The sequence below is a fragment of the Mirounga leonina genome, unplaced genomic scaffold (assembly GCF_011800145.1).
Source record: "Mirounga leonina isolate KUSES-001 unplaced genomic scaffold, KU_Mleo_1.0 Mir_115, whole genome shotgun sequence".
NCBI lineage: Eukaryota > Metazoa > Chordata > Mammalia > Carnivora > Phocidae > Mirounga > Mirounga leonina.
This window is the reverse complement of record NW_023270268.1, coordinates 83319230-83334676: the sequence shown is the minus strand read 5'-3', so window position 1 is coordinate 83334676 and position 15447 is coordinate 83319230. Positions and strand designations below refer to the sequence as shown.

The 15447-nt window shown below is 37.0% G+C and overlaps 1 protein-coding gene across 4 annotated transcripts in view; it reads left to right on the top strand.

Annotated features, from left to right (window-relative positions):
* ATP13A3 (ATPase 13A3) overlaps nt 1-15447 on the top strand; it is a 94798-nt gene that overhangs the window by 7670 nt on the left and 71681 nt on the right. Inside the window, exon 1 of one of the 4 annotated variants that reach the window (XM_034999846.1) lies at nt 10905-11351. The exons of the other annotated variants lie outside the window; for them this stretch is intronic. The gene's annotated coding sequence lies outside the window, so the exon portion shown is untranslated. Of the gene's footprint in view, nt 1-10904; nt 11352-15447 lie in introns of those variants that run through there. 4 annotated transcript variants of the gene reach the window in all.

Here is a 15447-nt window from a genome sequence, read left to right as displayed (position 1 = left end):
CTGAGGGGGAGCCCGATGTGGGGCTCGATCCTGGGACTCTGGGATCATGACCCAAGCCGAAGGCAGACGCTTAACTGACTGTGCCACCCAGGTGCCCCTTCAAGATTTTATTTTTAAGTAATCTCTACACCCAACCCGGAGCTCAGACTTACAACCCCAAGATCAAGAGTCACATACTCCACCAACTGAGCCAGACAGGCAACCTCAAATATTTTTATTTAAAACTTCTGAGAAGGTCTGCATAAATCATCAAGTTCCATATCATGTAATCGGTAAATTCTACTTTACATAGTTAACTCACTTTTCTCAGCAATTCAGTTTCTTACCTAGCTGGTAACTGAGTATCAGCAGATCATTTAAAAGCTAGATCCACAGGGAGTAAGTGAGAGTCAGCAAAACAGAGAAATTTCAATTAAGAGATTGATTATACCTCAGTTCATACACATACACAAATAGACTTTAAACACAGGGTACTTTTTTTTTTTAAGATTTGATTTATTTATTTGACAGAGAGGGAACACAAGCAGGGGGAGTGGGAAAGGGAGAAGCAGACTCCCCGCTGAGCAGGGAGCCCAATGCAGGACTCGATCCCAGGACCCTGGGATCATGACCTGAGCCGAAGACAGACCCTTAACGACTGAGCCACCCAGGCGCCCCTGGATTGATTTCTTTAAATGTTGGTCACTGGTTCTTCAAAGACCAAAGAGATTATGCCTTAACAACTTCTTTTTTTTTTTTGTAAGATTTTATTTATTTGAGAGAGAGAGCGTGCACGTGAGCACGTGTGAGCGAGTGTGCGCACAGAGGGAGAGGGAGAAGCAGAGTCCTTGCTGAGCAGAGAGCCCGACTGGACTGACGTGGGGCTCCATCCTAGAACTCTGGGATCATGACCTGAGCCTAAGGCAGACGCTTAACTCACTGAGCCACCCAGGCGCCCCAGTGCCTTAACTTCTTAAGCCATCAATTTTCTAAGCTCATTTATAATTTAGTTTCAGCTGTGATTTCCTGAAGTTTCTCTTCAAAATTTTTGCTTTACTGTTTCACCAAGCATAAGAGATGGAATCCTTATTTACATGTCAATTATAATAATGTTATTCAGTTTGCTAAGTTAAATGTAAGGTAGTGCAGGCAAGTTGCCTAATTTTGTATGGAGCACTTAAATTATTTGAAAGAATAGACTAGGGGCACCTGGGTGGCTCAGTCAGTTAAGCGTCTGCCTTCGGCTCAGGTCATGATCCCAGGATCCTGGGATCCACCCCCGTATCGGGCTCCCTGCTCAGCGGGGAGTCTGCTTCTCCCTCTACCCCTACCTCCCCACCCCACTGGTGTGCACACAAAAATAAATAAAATCTTTAAAAAAATTTGAAACTTAAATTCTCAGTTAAGATAGATTTTTATTTCATGGATCCTTTTGATATGAAAATAAGCTTTTTATAGTTATTACCACTGCCTTAGAGTTCATTGATGAATAAATTTTAGCTAACCCATGGTTGTTTTCTGTTCAGTTTTTGGTGAGAACAGAATAAAGTGTTTAATTTAGTTAGGTTCAGAAACATCTTAATGTGTTTTTTTTTCCCTGAATCCTTTCTTACCTCTGATACAGCCCATGGTGAATGACCTTTTCTCATGTTCCCTTAAAAGTTGCGGTAATTACCAATTATTTTGGTACATAAGAGTTGTGATTTTTATAGGCAAGAAGGAAGGAAGCTTGGTTAGGGCCTCTTGGTTATGCCCTCAGGACTGTGGTGGCAAATTTAACTATTCAGTATTTTTTTAGTTCCTGTATGTGCCAAGCACAGGGCTAGATGTTGGATATATGTTGATGAACGAGTTTTGCCATCTTGAAGGTAAACAGTCTAGCAGGTGAACACAGTGCTCCTGCACTGTACAAGTCCTGAAGACAGCATTCACACTGTATTCTTTGGAATGTGGCCCTGTGGTGTGGGCTTTAGTGTCTCAGTTGAAAAAAGTTCAGAATCTCTATCCCATGCAAGTTAATCCATATCTTTATCTTATCAGGCAAGGCCCTTCATCATAATCTGATCCTGTCCCATGTTTTTAGCTCCATTTCTAGCTGTTCCCTAGAGGCTACCCTGTGCTCTAGCTGGTTTAACTTGTATTCGTGACATTTTCTAGGATTTCTCACCTTAGTACTTCTTTTTTTTTTTTTTAGTTTTTATTTTAATTCTGGTTAGTTAACATACAGTGTTATATTAGTTTCAGGTGTACAATATAGTGATTCAACAGTTCCATACATCATTTGGTGTTCCTCTTGGCAAGTACACTCCTTCATGCCCATCACCTCTTTAACCCATCCCCCCAGCCTCTTCCTCTCACCTCAGTACTTTGGCGTGTGGTAATTCCTCTGCTTGGATTCCATCCCTCTGTTATTTTCTTTTTGCTGCCTGTTTGCCTGATGAACTTCACACCTTTCAGGTCTTAGATCAAGGGATATAATCTCCAGCATTTAGCACAGTACTTGGCACATGTAGACAGTGACATTTTTTTTTTTAAAGATTTTATTTATTTATTTGAGAGAGAGAGCGCACAAGTGGGGGGAGGGAGGGGCCGAGGGAGAGGGAGAAGCAGGCTCCCCACTGAGCACAGAGCCCAATGTGGGGCTCGATTCCAGGACCCTGAAATCATGACGTGAGCCGAAGGCAGACACTTAACTGAGTCACCCAGGTGCCCCAGACATTGACTTTCTAAAACATGACTTTTTATGAAATCAGAAATGGTGATAAGCCATAATGATTTTTGCTAAGTGCTAATTTAATATTTACAGATTTATCCTGAATTATTAGGACACTTGGGCAACATTGGTTTTTTTCAACTAATTTGCCTTTTCCTAAATCAAGCAATGGTGTAGAGTATATTTGAAGATCCTACCTGGCTAGGATAAGGACCGTTTTAAGTTCATTGGAGAACATGTTAGTGAGACGTTCCAGAATAATGAAAAATTGGTCATAAATGGTCTCTCAGCTGAACCGAGCTTTTCAGTCCAAGAATGGGTGACCCAGAGGATGGCAGTAGCACGAGTTCCAGCGCTGTTTGTGCCGGTAGTGCCCAGTGCTGCTGCGGTGAGAGCCCTTGAGGGCAGCCCGGGCAGGAATACTCCGGGACTGTTCCATGATGCCCACTCGCCACATCTCCTCCGTACTTGTTTTGTTTTGTTATTTGGAGATTTATCTTCTATTTCTCAGCTTTGAGAAGTTATAATTTATTTATGTATTTTTTTTTAAAGATTTTATTTATTTATTTAATTGACAGAGGGAGAGACAGCGAGAGAGGGAACACAAGCAGGGGGAGTGGGAGAGGGAGAAGCAGGCTTCCTGCGGAGCAGGGAGCCCGATGTAGGGCTCGATCCCAGGACCCAGGGATCACGACCTGAGCCGAAGTCAAATGCTCAACTGACTGAGCCATGCAGGTGCCCCTAGACTTTGCAGTGTCTTGCTAGTAAGAGGATTGTTCAATTTGCTTAATCCAGTGTATTTCTTCAATTTATATGAGCAGGGGATGCCTTTTTAAAATTTTTATTTTGGAGGGGCTCTTACCAGTTTGGGAAATGCTGCTGCAGACAATGGGAAGCTATTTAAATTTCAGGCAGAGAAATGATCATGTATGGATTATATAATGATATGAATGAGGGAGACTAGAGAGGGCATCAGGACCCTGATGGGCAGTGCCAGTGGAGATAGGGCTTGGTGAAGTGGATGTGAGAAAGGTAGAAATGATGACTAAGTGCCTCCTTGTGGATACGAAGGAGTCTAGGATGACTTCCAAAATCCTGGCATGTAATTTTAGCAAATCATAATTCATTTAAGGAGTAGAGGGAATTGTTCGTGTTAGGGGGTGGGTTTGGAAGAAAGATAAAATGAATCTATTGAATTTTAGTTGTATGTAAACATGTATGTTTGATGTTTAAATCTGTGGGTCTAAAGCTGGAGAGAGATTAGTGCCAAAAATACTGATTGACAGCTATTGGTAGCTTTCACCATAGATGGGTCAGTGGAGCCCCTCTTGGCCCTTTGTGTTGTTATAAAGAGAGAAGGCCAGAGAATATTAATAATTAAGTAGTGGGCAGAGGATGTGGAGGCTTGGGGAATATTAATAATTAAGAAGTGGGCAGAGGAAGTAAAAACTTGATTACCTGGCTGCCTGCCCCATGACCCAGGCTACTGTAATATGAAGTATAATTTAGCAGAATTGTGGGAGGTAAAAAGGTCATTGTGGGCCATCTTGGGAACCTAGTCAGTACTTCAACTACATTTGACTTTCAAATGAATTTTTGAGAAATAGACCCTTGAAAGATGGTGCTGTCTGCGTGCTAATTCCTTAATTTGTTGGTAAGGCTTTTTGATATAAAGTCACCCCATGCTTGACTTTGTGGGAAAGTAAAAAATGCTAATTTTGGTCAAGTGAAGATTATTTTTTTTCCTGTTTTTAAAAGATGATATTGATTGAAAACTGGTAAGTAAAGTAGGAAAGGCCTGTGAAAGTGTTTTGTAAACTAAAAATCCCTGTATAAATGTCAGTTACTTTTGTCATGTTTGGCATAGTACCCAAATGCATTGTTTTTTTTTTTTTTTAAATCCTGGATAGTGGATTACAGAATGACCATAGGAAATGAGAAAGCTCAGATTTCTATGATGATTGTACCATGAGTAAGGCCATTATCCTCTTCAACAGCAATTTAAATTGTGTTTTTGAAATATTTGTTGAATGCAGATGTTAAGGGCTTTGCACTTCCTTTCTATGCTGAGTCAACATGGGTAGGTTTCAAATTGGGGAAGAGGAGTAAAAGTGGAAAGAGACAAATTCACATAATTTTAAAAAAGTGATCGAAGTGCCTATCAATTATAATTGTAAATTAGCAGGATTGCACTTTTTTTTTTTTAAAGATTTTATTTATTTATTTGAGAGAGAAAGAATGAGACAGAGAGAGCGTGAGAGGGAGGAGGGTCAGAGGGAGAAGCAGACTCCTCGCCGAGCAGGGAGCCCGATGTGGGACTCGATCCCAGGACTCCAGGATCATGACCTGAGCTGAAGGCAGTCGCTTAACCAACTGAGCCACCCAGGTGCCCAGGATTGCACTTTTTGTACAGAATAGCTTCCTAGTGATTTTGTGCTTCCTTTGTGGTCAGGTTCAGGTCTTCATAATGTCTGGAAGAATAAAATGTGAACCATAGTGTAGTACAGATGATGAGTAAAACTAATTTTGCTTTCTTGCCAGCACAATACAGTAAATCCTGAAGTGAACCATGCTGAGTTAATAAAGAAAAATTATTTTGGGTTTTGCTGTTAATAAGTAAAATGAACATCTCTGGATTCTGTGTGTAACTTCTTAACATACTACTTAAGACTTAGAATATAATTTTCTGTAATGTTTTCTTCCTGCTCCCCCCCTTCTTGACTATTTCCTACCCACCCCCACCCCTTCTCCTCCAAGCCCTTCTTCTGCACCTTGCTGCTCTGTTTGGGTACCTTCTGTGCACACGATTAATTTTTGTTTCAAAATGCAGCTACAGTGTAATCTTTTTGAATACCTTTAATCAACAATTTCAACTCAGCACTGTACTACCAACAAAGTACTCTGCTCAGCTGAAATGACACAGTACTATGAAAAATGAGACCAACTTCAAGCAGCACATGCAAGGACCACTGCATAATGATGGTCATCTGCCAATAGCAACTATAAGGTTTTATCTGAACTGGTTTCTGTGCAAACATATGGATAGTATGAGTCTCAGAATTGATGACTTGAAATTTTATTTATTATTAGTTTTTACAGTAAGCCCTACACCCAGTGTGGGGCTTGAACTTAAGCCCCCAAGTTCAAGAGCCACATGCTCCAGGCATGCTCTACGAACTAAGCCAGCCAGGTGCCCCTGAATGTTTAAATTTAAATTTTATTTATTTATTTTTAATTTAAATTCAGTTAGCCAACATACAGTACATCATTAGTTTTTGGTGTAGTGTTCAGTGATTTATTAGTTGTGTATAATACCCATTGCTCATCACGTCATGTGCCCTCCTTAATGCCCATCACCCAGTTACCCCATCCCTCCCCTAAATTTTAATTTTAAATTGCTGATTGAAATGTCAAACAAGTTATTAGGGATTTGGATTAACAGTATTACATTTTAGAAAAAATAATCACTAATTTGCATTAAAATGGAAGAATCATTCATATATTACTTAACAAAAATCCTTATCTTCTAAATTTAAAAGTGTAGCTTTTATTTGGGCAGTTAAGCTCACTTACTAATTTGGGTTGTTTATACAAGCTGTTGTTAGAACTCTAGATTTGTCAATTCCTTACTGTATTAAATGCCAAACACTTTCTTTAGTGCTTGCTTTAAAACTTGTTTCAGTTAGGTTTTTCTGCTTGTAAGTACTCCTCTCTAGCCCCAAAGCACAAAAATCATATTCTCTATTTCATGAGTTTGAAGAAACAGTTAATGGTAACATGTATGTATATGTACATGTGACGTGGCTTTCTAATTGGGATTGTTGGATCAAAGTGTGGGAGTATTAAATTCTAATATACTGTTGGTTTTCCGAAAAAGTAGTACAGATTCACTCTCTCTCTCTTTTTTTTTTTCCTTTTCTTTTGGAGGGGGCAGTGGGGGAAAGAGAGACAATCTTAAGCAGGCTCCACATCCAGCATAGAGTTTGATGTGGGGTTCAATCTCATGACTGACCCTGAGATCATAACCTGAGCCTAAATCAAGAGTCGGACGCTTAACCAGCTGAACCACACATGTGCCCCCAGACTCACTCTTAACAGCAGTGTATAAGGGTGCTCCTTTTTTTTTTTTTGCAGTTTAATGGGCAAGTAGTGTTTTACCACATAATTTTATACTTTACCTCATCTTGTTCTCTAATAGGTTCATGTGCTCTTTAATTGTTACTCTTCTCCCCTCCCTTGCTTCACAACATTATAAGATCCCTAAATTCTAATTTCAGACGATTGTGAACTTGGGAGTAATCTTTGTAAAGGCAATAATAACATACCTGCCTTCTCTCCCCTCCATCACCATTATCATTTGTTTTGTGTTTGTGTCTTATTTTTCTATTGAGACACCTGAAACAGAGGCTGTATTATTTAGCCAACTCCTGCTTTCCCAGATAAGTACCTCCAGTCATACTAAACAGAAAATCTTAAAACTTCCCATAATCACTTTTGATCATCAGCTTTTCTATTAAGGCTACTGAAAACTGGGGCGCCTGGCTGGCTCAGTCGTTAAGCGTCTGCCTTCGGCTCAGGTCATGATCCCAGAGTCCTGGGATCGAGTCCCACATCGGGCTCTCTGCTCCACGGGAAGCCTGCTTCTCCCTCTCCCACTCCCCCTGCTTGTGTTCCTGCTCTCGCTGTGTCTTTCTCTATCAAATAAATAAATAAAATCTTAAAAAGAAAAAAAAAAAAAACTACTGAAAACTGTCAGCCGTTTTCCTTACCAATGTTGGAACATCACCTAGTGGTGAAAGAGTGCAACAGCAAGATGCCTACAGAGGCAATACTTAATGTAGGTAAAAACTTTCATGGTTGGAATGAATCATACAGACTATTAGAACTGTCTCATTTCAGTGGAGAAGAAATTGAAACCATGACAGGTGAAGGAACATGCAAAATAGTTCATGTTGAATTGTCTTTTAAAAACAAGTTAAAGCTGACTCTTGAGTTGTGTGCTCGTTCTTTTGTGTGTGTGTGTGTGTGTGTGTGTGTGTTTGGGGATAAAGTTGTTTATCTCCTACAGTTCCTAATATCGTAATGAACATGGAATATATGCTTACTTAACGCTTGAAGATGGGTTAATTTTTTTTAGATGGATTAATTTGATTAAATAACTTAGGATTTGCTGCTATTTTATGCTGTGTCAATGGCTACTACTTTTCCTCAGTGGAGCCAAAATGTAGAGGGGATGTAAAAATAAATATAATCACATTGTCACTTACTAGAAATGTATTTGTTAATGGGGCCTTCAAAATGACCACTTTATCTTGCCTGGGGTAAAAAAAACCTAAATAAGACAGATCCAGAGAATCTGGAGAATGGTTTGATAGAGCACCATGAAGTGTTTTGCAGGTTCCTACAAGTTTCACACCCAAGGTTGGCCATGCATTGTAAAATTAGAAGTTTATACATATGCTCAGCCTACCTTCTTTCTTTAACTATTTTAAGATATTATTCACATGTAGATGGTAAAAAACATTCAGAAAGCACTAAAGTCTTTCCCTTCACTCTCACTCTGCAATACACTGCCACCACTAGTAGCCACTGTCTCCATTTTTTTTGGTTTTTGATTATCTTAGGGGTAGATGCCAGTTTTCTTTCTAGGCCTTTTTGATTCTGCCTGTTTTGAATATTCAGTCTGTAGGACTGGTCTTATCGCAGTGATCCTGTCTATTATTTCCTATTGCCTGCTGCAGCACTTTTCATAATAGATGCTAAGATTTTGAAATCGGTTTAGCAGTTATAACACTTTTGTAACTCCCAGTCCTTGAATATGAAGTTTTGAAAAGTTATATACATGAGGAAGATTTAAGAGGAAATTTAGAAGTTTTAAGATCAAAGTAGCTTCAATAAATGAAAATCTCTCATTCATGTAAGTAGATATTTTAAAAATGCAAACACTTTATTATGTTGTATATAAAAGCGTTTTTACACATTTCCATATTTACAGAGCAAAAGTTAAAACATAGATACCAGTTGTCAGTTCAGAGCTCCTTTTTCCCATTTTTATTAATTAAATACTTTGCAATTGATTAATACCTCAAAGCCACTGTTTTGCCTAATGATGACACTCTTACCACATGGAGGTTTCTCTGAATAAAAGAGGGTTGATTTGTTAAATAGTGTATTTAGTAAAAGTGATAAAAACGTATATAAATAAGTACGCTGTAGTATGGGCTAAGTTGAGCTCTTAATGTTTCTAATATTGATCCTAAGACAGATAATTACATTATTTTTCCTAATTATAACTTATTTTGTTTTAGCTATCGCATTGTTTTGTAACATACAAAAAAGTGTAATTATACAAAGACTGCACTTTACAAATGTAAATAGTCTTGGTTTGGTGTATATTGGATACAATGGTCTTCCTTAAGCCTAAACACAGAAACAAAAGCATGTATTATAAGAGAAAGTTCAAGATGGGAAGTGATAAAATGGGTATTCACTAGAGCTTTGTTAAAATTTAGCTGGTATCCTTGTAAAATTTCCATGTATTCATTAAATTATATTATGTCATTCTTATTGTTAGGAGCTGACTTGAAGTGTTAAGTTTTGCCCTCATAAAGAGTTGTGACAGTTTGGTTTCTGTAGTTAGGAGATTGAGTTTTTTAAAAACTTCTTTTACACAAGTATCTGTATAGCTATTAAAATTGAGGTTGTTCAGTGAGTAGATTAAGGATTTTAGATGTATGAGGGTACTTTTTATTTCAAAGGGAGAACTTGCTTTTTTTTTTCTTTTTAAGATGTTTAAAAATTTATTTGATGGAGAGAGACACGAGAGAGGGAACACAAGCAGGGGGAGTGGGAGAGGGAGAAGCAGGCTTCCTGCTGAGCAGGGAGCCTGATGTGAGGTTGGATCCCAGGACCCTGGGATCATGACCTGAGCGTAAGGTAGATGCTTAAGGACTGAGCCACCCAGGCGCCCCGGGAGAACTGCTTTTGAATTGCAGAAGGTTATCTTAGTTGCTGTGGATGCTACAGATTTGACAATGAAATAATATTCAGAGTGCTGGCTGAACTGTTTATACTTCAGGATCTTTAAAAAACCCTTTGCTAAGTGGTCCTTAAAGATGGGTTCGTCAAATTTTTATTTAACACGGGTAGGCATGTTTAAGTCTCAGGTAAAAAATCTAGAACTACAGAGCCAAGTAGGATGATTCATTCTGTTTTTCAACAGTGCAGGGTATCCTAAAAAGTCTTCTTTTTTTTTTTTTAATTTTTAATTTTTTTTTTTTAAGATTTTATTTATTTATTTGAGATAGAATGAGAGAGAGAGAGAGAGCACATGAGAGGGGGGAGGGTCAGAGGGAGAAGCAGACTCCCCGCCGAGCAGGGAGCCCGATGCGGGACTCGATCCCGGGACTCCAGGATCATGACCTGAGCCGAAGGCAGTCGCCCAAACAACTGAGCCACCCAGGCGCCCAAGTCTTCTTCTTTTTTAAAAAGATTTATTTTTATTTATTTCAGAGAGAGAGGGGAAAAAAAAGAAAGTGCACGCATGCCTTAGCGAGCAGCGGGGAGGGGCGGGGGTAGAAGGTCTTAAGGCGATTCTGCGCTGAGCCAGCTGGATGTTGGGCTCCATCCCATGACCTTGAGATCAGGACCTGAACTGAAACCAAGAGTTGGACACTTGACTGCGCCCACCCGCGCACCCCAAAGTGGCCCCCAAACCTAATGCAGTTTTAATTTCTAAAACTGCAGAGTATATGTTCCAAACTTATAAAAAACATTATTTAAGAATTTCTTTTAGAATAACTTAGTTTTGTGAATTTTGAATAATACATTTTTAATTTTAGTTTTTTTACTTCCATCTCTCTGAACTTGGCAAATACTGAAGTAAAAAACTAAAAATGTGTTATTCAAAATAGCTTTCCTTGAAGTTTTACTCGAGTTTTGTGAAATTACCAACTTTGTAATTCTGGGTACATATATGGAATATCCTTAAAACCTCCCACATACATACTATTATAAAACTCTTGTTCCAACTAATAAGAAATTCAGGTTTGAAGCAAAGATGGATTAGAGGTTTGGGGATTTCTGTGCCTGTTGAGGCCAGCTCCTCTTGTTTTAGGAAATGAGATATGACTAACTCTTATCCTAGAGCACTACAGATGATTCTTAGTAATTATATAATGTGAAAAAAAATAAACTTTCAAGAATTCGCATTTGATTTAGTGAGATTTATTCCTGATAGCTTGACTTTGTCTTGTGCTGCTGTTTTTACTCACACAAAAAATCATGTTCATTGTAAATGCAAGGAAGGGTTTGGTTAAGCACAATAGCCTATGAGCTCCTTGCTATTTAGATAACATCAAGGCTGAGGCATGCACTGTGGAATTGGGACTTGAGTGTGCTCACTAGATGTGACTTATTCACTCTACCAGTGGCACAAGGGTGTATCTTCTGAGAACCCATTTAAAGTCAGTGAATTTAAAAATCCTAAATTTTAATATCTTAATCATTTTGAAAGCAGTTCAAAAAGACTCAAAACAATATTTGGCCGAAAATTCTCATCTGAATGGATTTTTATGCTTAGTTTTATTTTTATTAATAGCCAGTTTTTGAAAGTGCTGCTGATACAGCAGTTGGGAAGAATGATGATATAGTGCTTTTGGTAAGAAAAATTTCTTTAATTTGTTTCCTAACTAGAAATTGACTTGATTAAAAAACATACACTCCTGCAAGCTATGGTAGTTATATTCTGAAAGTTAAATGGGTTTTAGAAGTTTGATATTAATGCTTCAAATGTTCTAATTAGGTATATGGTAGTATAGCTTAATATGTGTTTTTATCTTTAATAGGCAATATAATTTAAAATATATTTATAGATTTTTATCCTTATAGAGTCATAGAAATATTAGAGATTTTCTATTATGTACAAGTTTTTAAAATTTAAATATACATTTGGAATATATATTTATTTTAAATGTAAGCTGTTGGAATTACTGTCTCATTGGATTTTATTAAAAGCTTATGTGAAAGTCTTGGTGAAGTCTTGATAATTTCCTGTGTGGTATAGTATGCTTAAAGAGAATAATAACTGATGGTTTTTAGAGCAACTTTTTATTTAAATTATTTAAATTATTTTTAATGCCTCAACTTTGGTAAAATTTGGTAAGACAATAATTTGCCTTAAAAAGTAAGCTAAATTTTAGAGCAATAACACTTATAAAAAGAGTAATGAGATAAAATGGTCAAGAATTGAATTTATAAGAGTATGAAAAATAGATTGTTTAGGCAATGTATAAGCTTCTTTAAAAATTACTGCAGTATTTTTTTGCTGTGGTCACTTTTTAACTCTGGTAGATGAGTTGATAATATAGCTGTGTTAGACTGAGGTGAGCTCTGTCAAGATCTATTTGGGGAAAAGGTTTTAAATAGTTGTAAGTACATGAAGTTAACACATTGAATATTAATGATAATTTTTCTAAAATTATAAAAACATGCTTATTCATCTAATACATTCTTCATTGAAAAATTAGGATTTACAAAAGTGGGGAAGTACATCTCTATTTCTAGGCAATGGATAAAAGACAAAAGTGAAGAAGAGTGAGAGTCAAAACTCAGCAGTAAAGGACTATGGATAATGCCTGGTATATGATAGTTGGGTCAGTGGATTTGGGATTTATAGAGGCAGAGTTCTCAAGATTTATGGACTTTGGTGCCAGTAATGAATATCTTCTGAAAATGTTTTTCTGTCTAAAATCTTCAGATGGGTGACTTTTATTTAAAAACATTTTCTATTACAATTTTTACATGTTAAAAAACAGTAGGAAGATTAGTATAACGAACTCTCATGTACCTACTACACTCAGCTTTTAACTCAGCTGTGGCAGTTACTAACTTGTGGCCATCCCATGACTGACAAAGATAGAGGTTTTTTAATTTTTAAATTTTTTTATTTGGAAGTAAGTTCAAACCTGCAGAAAAGTTGATGTATTGGTGTAAGGTGTTCATTAAGTTCCTTGATTATACTTCTGATATCTGCAGAATCTGTAGTAATGTCTCCTCTCTTATTCCTGATATTGGTAATCTGTGCCTTCTCCCCCCCACCCCACACTTTGAATCTGACTAGAAATAATCACTTTTGTTGATCTCAAAAAAAAAACCAGCCTTTGGTTTCATTGATTTTACTCCATTTTACTGTTTTTTATTTTATTGATGTCTACTGTGAATTTCTCTTTGGGGCTTACTGTGGGTGTAATTTGCTGTTCTTTTTCCACTTTCTTAAGGTTAATGCTGAGGTCACGATTTTAGGCATTTCTTCAGATTTTGGAATTTAGTGCTATAAATAATTTCTAAATACTGTTTTAGCTGCATCCCACAAATTTTGATATATCTTCATTTTTTATTCGGTTCAGAATATTTCATAATTTCCCTGTTGATTTCTGACTCATGGATTTTTTTAGAAGTGTATTTTGTTTCCAGATATTAAGGCTTTTCTACTTATCTTTTTGTTACTGGTTTCTAATTTAATTCCATTGTTTTTAGAACTTAACTTTATATGACTTGAATCTGTTTTATGCCCCGGAATGTGGTCTTTCTTGGTAAATGTTCTGTGCACATGTTAAAAGAATGTATATTTTGCTGCAGTTGAATAGAGTGTTCTGTAAATATCAATTGGGACCAATTTGATTGATAATGTTCAGATCTTCTATGTCCTTTGTGTATTTTGAAGATCTGTTAAATATAGACATGTGTAGGATTATTGTTTTATGTCTATCAGTTGACCCCTTTGTCTTTATGAAATGACTTTATCCCTGGTAATATTCTTTTTTTTTTTTTAAATCCCTGGTAATATTCTTTGCTTTGAAATCTATTTTGCCTGATATTAGTACAGTTATTCCAGCTTTAATTTGAATAGTACTTGCATGGTATATTTTGTTTTAACATTTAGCCTACTGTGCCTTTATTTTAGGTTGCATTCCTTATGGGCAACATGTAATTGTAGCCTTACCTTTTTTTTTTTTTAAAGATTTTATTTATTATTTTAGAGAGAGAGAGCAGAGGGGGGGCAAAGGGAAAGGGAGAGAATCTCAAGCAGACTCCCTAATGAGCATGGAGCCCAAAGCAGGGCTGAATCTTATGACCTTGAGATCATGACCTGAGCTGAAATCAAGAGTCAGACACTTAACCAACTGAGCCACCCAGGTGCCCCTGCAGCCTTGCTTTTGAAAAATAAAACCACAATCTCTGCCTTTTAATTACTGTTTAGACCGTTCATATTTAATGTGATTATTGATATTGTTAGGTTTAAATCAGCCATCTTGCTATTTGTTTTCTCTTTGTCTCATCTCTAGTTTCCATTTTCCTCCTTTTTTTTTTCGCCTGTTACATCAGTTTAGTATTTTTTATGGTTCCATTTAATCATCTTTGTTGATTTTTTAAATTGTGACTCTGTTTTATTTGAATGGTTACTTTAGAGTTAATAGTGTACATCTCTAACTTACTAAAGTTTACCTGCAAGTAATACTAAACTCATTCACATATAGTATAAGAACCTTAAAAGAGTATAGTTCCATTTCTTCCTGCTGTTTGTACTATTGTTATGTATATTTACCCACATATATACCATGTCTGATGCTTTTCATTCCTTCGTGGAGATCCATATTTCCATTTCCATTTTTCTACCTGAGGACTTCCTTTAACATTTTTTTTTTTAATGGTGTAGGTTTGCTCATGATGATTTTTTTCAGGTTTTGTGTCTAAAAAAGTCTTTATTCCACCTTTGATTTTGGAAGATATTTTTGCTGGGTATAGAATTCTCTGAATATTTTTTTCTCAGTACTTCAAAGATGTTGCTCAGCTGTTCTCACCTGCATTATTTTTAGCAAGAAATCTGATGTCATTCTTATCTATCTTCGTTTGTATATGTAACACATCATTTTCCTCTGGATCCTTTTAAGATATTTTTCATCACTGCTCTTTTTTTTTTTTTTTTTGAAAGATTTTATTTATTTGACAGAGAGAGCACAAGCAGGGGGAACTGCAAGCAGAGGGAGAGGGAGAAGCAGGCTCGCTGCTGAGCAGAGAGCCCAGCGTGGAACTCCATCCCAGGACTCTGGGATCATGACCTGAGCCAAAGGCAGATGCGTAACCGATTGAGCCACCTAGGCACCCCTCATCACTGCTTTTGAGCAGTTTGATAATGACATGCCTTGGTGTAATTTTTCATTGTTCATTTGCTTAGTATTGGATGCTTTGGATCTGTAGGCTTATAGTTTTTCATCTTATTTGGAAAAATTTTGGCCATTATATCATCACATATTTTTGGTCCTTCCTACCTTACATGTATATTAGGGTGCTTGAAGTTGTCTCATGGTGTACTGATGTTGTTATGTGCTTTTCTCCCCCTAGTCTTTTTTTCTGTTCATTTTTCATTTTGAATATTTCTATTATTTTGTCTTCAGGTTCATTAATTTTTCTTCTGCCATATTTAATCTGCTGTTAATCTCATCTAGTAAATTTTTCTTCTCAGATACTGTACTTTTATAGTCAAGTTGGTTTTTTTTATATCTTTCATGTCTGTACTTAATGTGTTCAGTCGTTCCTCTTGCTTTTTGAACATATGGACTACAGTTACAACAGCTTTTTTTTTTTTTTTTAAGATTTTATTTATTTATTTGAGAGAGAGAATGAGAGAGAGAGCACATGAGAGTGGGTAGGGTCAGAGGGAGAAGCAGACTCCCTGCTGAGCAGGGAGCCGGATG